Here is a 10,107-nt window from a genome sequence, read left to right as displayed (position 1 = left end):
CAGATACTATAGAGGGAGTTTAAATTTCAGATGAAAGAAAGAACAGTGTGGCCTCTAAGTCCGCTGAGCAGTAGATTCTAAAATTCTGAGACACTCTGAATCTAAGAATTAGTAGATTGAGGCCAGCCCAAGAGTACATTCTATCTGAGACAGAGCCCCATATATAAAGAACCACATCCATGTTCCAAATGAATGTGTGCTTTAGCTCTCTCTGAAACTTACCTAGGAAAGCAACAGTTTCCTGTCTTAAATTAAAGCTTTTACTAGAGAAAGCTTTGCTTTCTCAGGGAATATCTTTTTTCAACTTAAAGGATTATCTTTTAGAGCTTTCCATCAGAGAACAGTAGAAAGGGGTACTGAAAAGAAACAAACCTAAAATTCTATTTACATTGGAAGTATTTTCTAGAAACATGCTTTAAAGAATATGTATTTCTTTTGAGAGGAGCAGGAAACCCAGGTATAAAAATGCTAATGATATTCTTCTCTGCTTAAAGAGCATTTCATAAATAATATACTTTTTTTCAAGAGACCATAGCAATGCTGAACATTCATGGCACTGTTTCAGACTCAGGAAGTTAGTGATATTTTCCTGGTGAAATGTGATATTTGCCACATCAATCTGGTTTATGGAAAAACAAATCAATTATTTAAGTTGTTAATGAGATGAGTTAGAATTTTATATTCTTCTACAGCAATGTTTTCTTCGTCAACTCTGCTCTCTTTGGTCTCCTTGACACTTTCATGCCTAGCCATAAGACAGATGTTATATTAATACAATAAAATGGTATCAAAATTAAAATAGCAGTAACTAACATTTGTATTACACTTTATTGTTATCAAATTATACTATCACATCTCACTTATTAACCATCTTGTGAACCAGTATTATTATTTTCATTTTCATTGTACAATACGAAATATAGATGCTCAGAAAGTTTCCAGAGGTATATAGTAAGTAAAGAAACTGAGACTAGGAACTTTTCTTGCTACCATTCCATGTTTTTGTTTTGTTTTTCTGTTTTCTCTATAGCTGTTCAAATTATACCTCTAAATTGGATACCTTTGGTCCTTTCTTTAGACTTCCCCGGGCAGAAAACAATTTCTCCTTATCTGAGCTGTAAACTTTCTCCAGAAGAGAAAGTTAAAAGATAAGTCCTTGACTCTGGTAATCCAGTAACCTTTTGCTTTTAGGATATTTGGGGTATGTAGAGGACTAGACAGATTTTTTATCCCTTCAAAACCTTTAGGCTTTGGGAAGAGATCATCATGAAGCATCAAACATATTCATTTGTCAATCCTACAATGTCTTCTGTTTCCAGGAAACAGAGCTTGACAGTTTCTTCCTTTCTGGAATACGGTGAATAGTGAAATGAGTACAAGCTTAGGAAGTGGACAGAATCGAGTTCATATCCCATTTCCTCCATTTATTAGCTGTGTGGTCTCAGAAGAATCGTTCGGTCATTGAATCTCAACTATGCACTTGTATAATGGATGATAGAATTTCCTTGAATTAGAGATTCCTTTCTTCTTAGATTGCAGGAAATATATGTAAAGAGACTATCATAGGGACTTCCTAGAATGCTCAGCAGGACATAGTCACTACTGCTATTTCTGCACTAGGTCTTGTAAATCATCTTGTTGCTGCCACCAGCCTTTGAAGAGCTTGCCCTAAAGGTAGGTGGGAATTAGCATTAGAGACTGTATTACACAATCTCCAAGAAGGTTGTGTGCATTCCCCCAGGTGTCTACCCAATGCCTCCCACCACAATAACAGCAGCAGACTAAGGGCCACATAAAGAAGCTATCCTATTGTATAATCCTTTCATGCATTGGTATAAATGCTTTTGTGTGATCTGGTAATTCCTTATTACTGTAAGAGCATCCCCCAGAAATTTCAGGACCATCAGCTGGCTCACGTGGTACCGTAAATGCCTTTTTCCATGTCTGATGAGTCCAGTGATCAGAAGATTTTTCTGATGTGCTGAAATCAAATGAATATACCTGAAACAAAAAGTAAATAATTTTTTGCGTGCTTTGTTTGCAGCACCACGGTGTCATAAAGCAGAAAGAAAAGAAATGAGGCTTGTGATCGTTTGTATTCTTGCTGGGTCTTTTCCATTCATGAGGTACCTGTGATCATCAGCTATGCCTGAGAGACACTGGAGGTCCCCAGATCACAGGGCGCAGACGCTGTGCTGCATAATAAAAAAAGGGGATCCTAGCAACGGCATCAAAGTGGATGTTTTCGATTTCCTTTTAAATATTTTTTTACTGTAGTTTTTTAATAAAGATGAAAGCTAATAGATTGCCTGTTTTCCAAATATATATATATATATGTATGTGTATATATATATATATATATATATATATATATATATATATATATGACTAATCAGGCACCCTGAACTTTAAAATATATTGTACACTGATTTTGTTAAAATAATAGCTTTCAGACATCACAGAAACAGCAAGTCTAAGATGGGCCCAGAGCTGCAGCTTTATTCATTGTAGTGAGGAGGGATTGATAGATCAGAGTCTGGGCTTGGGAGTCAGATTGTCGGCACTCAAATCCCACATTGGCACTTTCCTGGCTGCATAACCATGGGCAAGTCACATCCTCCCTGGGTCTCATGCTCCCTGGGTGCAAAATGGGGATAATTACGGAGCTGTTGCCCGAATTCAGTGAGATAATGTATGTAAATAGCTTAACATAGAGATAGGCACATCACAGGGGCTCAATTAGCAAACGTCATCTACTGTTGTTTTAGTAATTTATTTCCTCAAAAGATATCTATTGGATTCTGAACATGAACAAAATTCAAAACAAAAATAAATAAAACAGTAAGACAGCCCTGGACCTCTAGGAACTCACCCTCTTGTGTGAGACACAGAGATGGATATGTTTATATCCTAAGTGCTCAAATAGAGGCAGGCATGCCGAGTACTGAGGCAAAATGAATAAGGGAAAGCTAGCAGCCCGGGGTGGCAGGAGAAGCTTCCAATCATGCAATGTTTTCTTAGTGGGAAGAGAGATAGGGCATCAGCTGGAGCAAAGGTTGGCAACCTTTTTCTGTAAAGGGCCAGATAGTAAATATTTTCAGCTTTGTGGGTCATTCAGTGTCTCTGTTGCAGTTACTCAACCCTGCAGCTATACAGACCATACGTGGATGAATGGACATGGCTGTCTTCCAATAACATTCTATTTACAAAAACAGGTCTTTACTATCCAGGGTTCTTCAGAGAAACAGAACCACTAGGATGTGTCCGTATACAGAAAGAGATGTTAAGGAATTGACTCATACAATTATGGAGGCTGGCAAGTCTGCAGGGTAGACCAGCAGGCCAGAGCTCCAGGGAGAGGTTGAAGCTGCAGTTCAAGTTGGAGACCGTGAGAAAAGAGCCAAAGTGCAGCTCAAGCCTGAAGGCCATCTGCTGCAGAACTTCCCTCCTGCTTTTTGTTCTATTCAGAACAATATATGAGACCCACCCACACTGTGGAGGGTGATCTGCTTTACTCAGCCTCCACTGACTTTAATATAAATCTAATCCCAAAACATCCTTCAAGTGGACACATAAAGTCAACCATCACAGGGCCTCAGCCAGATTTGGCCCACTATAGTGTGCCTACCCCTGAACTAGAGAGAGAATTCTTTCTGCTCAGACTAAAGCGGTGGAGATCTTTTTCCCAAAAGCGATGGTACTCTGATTCCAAGGTATTATGCATTAGTCATTGCGTACTCTGCCAAATCCCAAGGCTTAAGGACCAGAGCAGGGAGACTAGAAGGATCTGAGATTGGGTTTGGTTATCCCCAGACCCCTTTCTCCCATCGCTGAGAATGGGAAGGCCACTTGGCCTGAGCTTCATATGCAAATAGGACACAGTGGGGAGAAAGGGGAAGCCAGAACTCATAGTGGGACACTGCTTTCTCCCCTAACAAATGGGACTGTGGGCAGAAGAGGGAGCTTAGCAGAAGGAAAGGATTATGTAGCCACCTTCCCAAGTGGATTAAGCAAAGTCAAGTAGAAAGGGAGCCCCTCTCCTAATTCCAGCCCCACATTGATTCAGTGATTTGTTCGGATTCATACAGAAAGACCCCCATCATGTTTGGTTCGAGGTCTGAGAATATGAGACCATTAGTAAGATAGGAAAAGAAAAAGACTATGGAGGAAGCAGAGGAAGGAGGAACCAGGGAAAAGAAAAGAGGGGTATAGAGAGCAAGGTGGGACATAACACAATAAATGAGAGAAAAGGGAAGAAAGGTGATTCTTTTTAAAACGTTTCAAGTTCAATAGTCACACTCTCTGCAAATAAAAAAAGCAGGTACAATTCAACTCAACACAGAAGCTTGTGTGCAAAGTTACGGGAAACTGAGACATTGTATAAAAAATTAGATTAAAGGTGATTCTGTGGTTTTGTGTGTTTTGTTTTGAGGGTGTGGCTCTCTTTCAGTCACCTGAACTCAGCAAAGAAATGGTTATCCTGATGAAATATCAATAGCTGACCCACAGTAAAAACTGAAAAATACTAAAAATTTAAAAAAAGCATAATTACCAAAAAAATAATTGTCACTGCTTCCTCTCTCTGCACTTTGCTTTTTTAAACTTGTATGTGTGTGTGTCTTTTAAGTTTTTGATTTTTTTTTTTAATCCCGAAAGGTAGACAGTAAAAGAGCTCCTGGAAGAAATTACAGCCAGCTGCATGAGGGTCTGGGAAGCTGAGGGGCTGGAGGAGGGCTGGGACAAGAAGACAGGAAGGGGCCCTCCCCTCAGCTCTGTACCCTCACTATACGACCACGGGCCGTGCGGGGTGGTAGTCTAGGAACGGTGATTTTTCATTTCACTTTTTAAATGTAAAACTAACTCTGTATCTCTCTTTCTTAGATCTTCTACTTCAAAAACATGTCTTCTCTAGCTCGAAGGGTCTTATAGGCCTTAATTCATTTAAATCACAAAGTATTGATAGTTCAGGACTCTTAGAAGAAAAGTATTACTGAAGTACAGAGCTTAGGTTCATTATTAATAAAATCGGTCCTTAACAGCAGTCTTTTTCAAACTTACTGGCTCCTTGAGAATGTCTAAGGTTAGTAGTAGATGGCCCTCATCTAATAAAAGCATCAGACAAATGGAGGTATGTATGTATCATAACCCCTTTATGAGAGCTTTGTAAGAACTATGATGTCCAACACTAACCTGAAGGAAACATCTCGGTAGAGGGGTAACTTGCTGTATGTCACAGCTGACCTGAAAAGCTGCATGAGAAAGGAATCAGTGTAAAGTAAAGCAGATTTTAACTACCCCAGACAAGTTTTTATTATTCAGCCCTATGCCAATCAAAAAGCTATGGTAACTGGCATTTCTGATATTTTTCTCAGTAAATATAATAAGAAAAAATAGAAGAGAAACTCCCTGTCACTGGCTTTTCACAAACAAGGGTGATTTATATCACTACCCTTTCATTCATTTTTTAACAAATTTACTGAAGTAGGTTTGAAGTCAAACTATAACCTCTCTGTTGATTTATGGTCAAAAGTATTTTTATTTTCCTTTGAACTGATTTTCTTTCCGTTTATTTGCTGCCCATCTACATTTTATTAGTATGATTTATACAGAGTATTTGTATGAATTATTTGTGTGACATACTTTGTGGAATATTTATGGAGAAAATAAGACAAAACCAGCAGCTGCCAGTTCACAAGAGCAAGCCCTGGTGAATGTTTGTGGTAGTATCACAAACCTCACTGTCTTTAATCTTCCTAGGAAATTTCCTTCATATTATCTACGAATGTTTAGAGTTCCTTTTCTTGGTTCTCTTAATATGCTTTTCTTATAGCATCTTTTTCCTATTTCATAGCCTGACTTACATCTGTGACGATATTAAGCATGTTTTTCCTTTTACTTCCTGCCTTATCTCTGTTTCCTTCAAGTTTCTTTCTTTTCTTTTTCTTATTTTGGTTCCTTCCTTCCTTTCTTTCTTTCTCTTTCCTTCCTTCCTTCCTTCCTCCCTCCCTCCCTCCCTCCCTCCTTTCTTTCTTCCTTTCTTTCTTTCCTCTTTCCCTCCCTCCCTCCCTCTCCTTCCTTCCTTCCTTCCTTCCTCCCTCCCTCCCTCCCTCCCTTCCTTCCTCTGTTTTGGTCTATATCATTCAGGTCATAACTCTTCTCAATGTCTGCTGATCCTTTCCTGTCCATTTATATTTAAGTACAGTGTGTCACAACTCTGAAGATGGCAGGCTTTACTTTAGAGTGGTCAGCTGGAGGGAGGCTCCTGCTATTGGAATCCACAGGTCTTTTCCTCTAGACAGTGTTTTCCCAAGAAAGGAAGCCTCTGATCACCTGCCTGGAGGTTATAAAGCAAATTGTCAGGTTTCTTAGAACTGAGCTAGGTGAGTAAAGAGGATAAAGGAGACTCATAATTCAAGACATAGCTCTCACCATTTAGTGTGTAGATACACATTTAATTCTTCTGGTTTTAATATTTCATCCCACCCTCAACTTTTTCTGGTATTCTAGAGCAGGATTTCTGAACCTCTGCATTATTGATGCTTAGGATTGAATAATTCTTTGTTGTTTGGACCATCCTGTAATTGTAGGATGTTAGCAGCATCTCTGACATCTACCCACTAGATGCCAATAACATCACCACCCCCCCCCCCAACTGGGGACAAAAAACATCTTCCCTTGGAGGCAAACTGAACCTGGTTGAGAACCACTGTTCTTAGGGAAGCCCTCTTATTCAAACACTCCAGAGAATAAGTGACTTGTCTTTTTCTGCTATGTGTCTGTGTATGCATATGAAAGACTAGGAGGGAGTGTTATTTGTCATGCTGTACAGATCTAAGGATCTAACTAGATGCAAGCATTCAACCAATCTTTACATCTTGATCCCCACTGAATCTTGAGATATCTGCTACTTATAATTCCAGGAATTTTACTGGGTTCTGTGACAAGAAACCACTTGTTTCTTGGCTTCCATCATAAAGATTCTTACTCTTCTTTCATCTGCAAAGTCATAAAGAATTGTCCATCTGCTTTCAGCTTCAAAAATTTTCTTGATGTGTCTTAACTATAGTTGTTTCCACTCCCATCCTCTTTGCGTTTGAGAGTTGAGAGGAATTTTTTTAACCCCTTTACTCTTAATTCTTGTAAATTTGAAGAAGGACAATTTATACATGTGTCCTCTGTCATATTTTTGCATGATTTTTCAATATTAAATGCAAACCTTAAAATAATATCTGTGTTTATGGTTATGTACACAGAACTTGGAAGGTACATTTTATTTTTTCTAGAATATTATCATTAATCCAGGAACAGGAATCCCTTGTATGTGCATGAAAAGGGGTGCTTATGTCTTTCCAAAACTCACATGTTGAAACCTATATCGCCTATGTGGTGGTATTTGGAGGGGGTGCCTTTCAGAGGTGATTAGGTCATGAGGACTGAGCCTTTCATAAATGGGATTAGTAACTTTATAAGAGAGATCCCTCACCCCTTCTGCCATGTGAGGACACAGTAAAAATAAGGGTCTATAAACCAGGAAGTGAGCCCACACCAGACACTGGATCTGCCAGCACCTTGATCTTGGACTTCACAGCCTCCAGAACTGTAAGAAATAAATTTTTGTTGTTTATAAACCACCCAGTCCATGGTATTCTGTTAGAGCAGCTCTAGTGGACTAAGACAAAGGGTACAGCTTATAAAGTTGGGTCTGGCAATAACTTACTTCTAAGTTTTCAGGATAGCTAGCACATTGCCAAGGCCATCATTAGTGCTCAGTTCATCTGATTGATTAATTGGTTCAGTTGATACTTACAATTGCTCCCTGAAGCTGACTAAATAAATATTAGAACACAGGGAAAGTGAGGCACAGAGAGGTTAAGTGACTTGTTTAAAATGACACAGTAAGGCCCGAAGCCCCACCCACCCTGGCTGCAAGGGTTGCCGGGACAACCCCCATCTTCTTTAGGTGCGTTGCGCAAGCCGCCATGCGCTGGGGAGAGGAGACGTTGCTGTCGCTGTTAGTGACCTGTGGCATGTCTCTGTGGGACCGGGAACTTAAAGATAGCCAGAATGGCAGAAAATGGTGATAATGAAAAGATGGCTGCTCTGGAGGTCAAAATCTGTCATCAAATCGAGTATTATTTTGGTGACTTCAATTTGCCACGCAACAAATTTTTAAAGGAACAGATCAAACTGGATGAAGCCTGGGTACCTTTGGAGATAATGATAAAATTTAATAGGTTAAACTGACAACAGACTTTAATGTAATAGTAGAAGCATTGAGCAAATCAAAGGCGGAACTCATGGAAATAAGTGAAGATAAAACTAAAATTAGAAGATCTCCAAGCAAACCCCTCCCTGAAGTGACTGATGAGTATAAAAATGATGTAAAAAACAGATCTGTTTATATTAAAGGCTTCCCAGTTGATGCAACCCTTGATGACATAAAAGAATGGTTGGAAGATAAAGGTCAGGTACTAAATATTCAGATGAAAAGAACATTGCACAAAGCATTTAAGGGATCAATAGTTGCTGTATTTGATACCATTGAATCTGCTAAGTTCGTCGAGGCCCCTGGCCAGAAGTACAAAGACACAGACCTGCTAATACTTTTCAAGGAAGATTACTTTGCAAAAAAAAAAATGAAGAAAGAAAGCAAAATAAAATAGATGCTAAATTATGAGCTAAACAAGAGCAAGAAGAAAAACAAAAGTTAGCAGAAAATGCTGAAATGAAATCTCTAGAAGAAAAGATTAGCTGCTTGCTGAAATTCTCGGGGGACTTAGATGATCAGACATGTAGAGAAGATTTGCATATCCTTTTCTCAAATCATGGTGAAATAAAATGGATAGACTTTGTCAGAGGAGCCAAAGAGGGAATAATTCTGTTTAAAGAAAAAGCTAAGGAAACACTGGATAAAGCAAAAGATGCAAATAATGGTAACCTACAATTAAGGAACAAAGAGGTCACCTGGAAAGTACTAGAAGGAGATGTGGAAAAAGAAGCATTGAAAAAAATAATAGAAGATCAACAAGAATCCCTAAACAAATGGAAGTCAAAAGGTCGCAGATTGAAAGGAAAAGGAAAGGGAAATAAAGCTGCCCAGACTGGGTCTGCTAAAGGAAAAGTACAGTTTCAGGGCAAGAAAACTAAATTTGATAGTGATGATGAACATGATGAAAATGGTGCATCTAGACCAGTAAAAAGAGCACAAGAGAAGAAACAGACAAAGAAGAACCTGCATCAAAACAACAGAAAATGGTGCTGGAGACCAATAATTTAGTAAACATTTTTTATTCATTTTAATTATATTTTAAGCTGCTTTTGTCTTTGGAGGCTTTTAAAAAGAAAAACAAATGAGGTCCACTTCAATGTCCACCTGTAAGAAAGGAAAAGTTTTTTTGTTGTTTAACTTGTCTTTTTGTTGTTGTTGTTATTGTCATCCAAATGAGTATTTTTTAATGTATAATTCTGTTTGTGTTCTTTCAGATTATTCAAGTATCAAAAGAAACATTCTTCCACTAAATTGCCTTTGTAATATGAGGATGTATTAGTACAAAGTAATAAAATGTATACTGCATAAAAATAAAATTAGTTTATATAAAAAATCTTTTTTTTAATTAAAAAAAATAGTATGACATGGTTTGCAGCAGATCTAAGACTAGAAACCTAGTTCATTTCTTTTTCACCTATTCTAGTCTTTGTAGAATTAGCATTTCACAAAGAAAGGTCTCACAGCAAAGATGAAATAAGAAGACTGCCTGTTGGTTTTAGAAAGTCAAGGCACTCCTATGGCTTACTCAGTAGAAGTAACCCATGGTTTCTTGGGTGATGATGAGTCCTTAACTGTGTGCAGGCCCTGTGAAGAGACGGTAATAATAATAGATAACACCCATGGGCATTTTCCTGAGTGTCTGGCTCTGTTGTAGGTTTTTGTATACTTTACCTCACTGTGTCCTCACAACAACTTCTCAAGGCAGGGCTCTGAGTTGGAAGACAAAAGCTGAAACTAGAATCCCTACTGAGAAATGCATTCTTCTAAAAGTATTAGACTTACCCTTTCAAAAAAGAGAAATTATAATTAAGTGTTTATGAATAGGAGAATCTCAAAGT

At 38.4% G+C, this 10,107-nt stretch overlaps 1 pseudogene; it reads left to right on the top strand.

Moving 5' to 3' along the window:
- The first annotated feature begins 8,041 nt into the window (after nucleotides 1–8,041).
- On the top strand, nucleotides 8,042–9,272 carry LOC132424084 (lupus La protein homolog pseudogene; annotated as a pseudogene).
- Nucleotides 9,273–10,107: the final 835 nt, after the last annotated feature.

Source organism: Delphinus delphis, chromosome 4, assembly GCF_949987515.2.
Source record: "Delphinus delphis chromosome 4, mDelDel1.2, whole genome shotgun sequence".
Lineage (NCBI taxonomy): Eukaryota > Metazoa > Chordata > Mammalia > Artiodactyla > Delphinidae > Delphinus > Delphinus delphis.
Note: the sequence above shows the minus strand (reverse complement) of the source record. Positions and strands in the feature narration are given on the sequence as shown.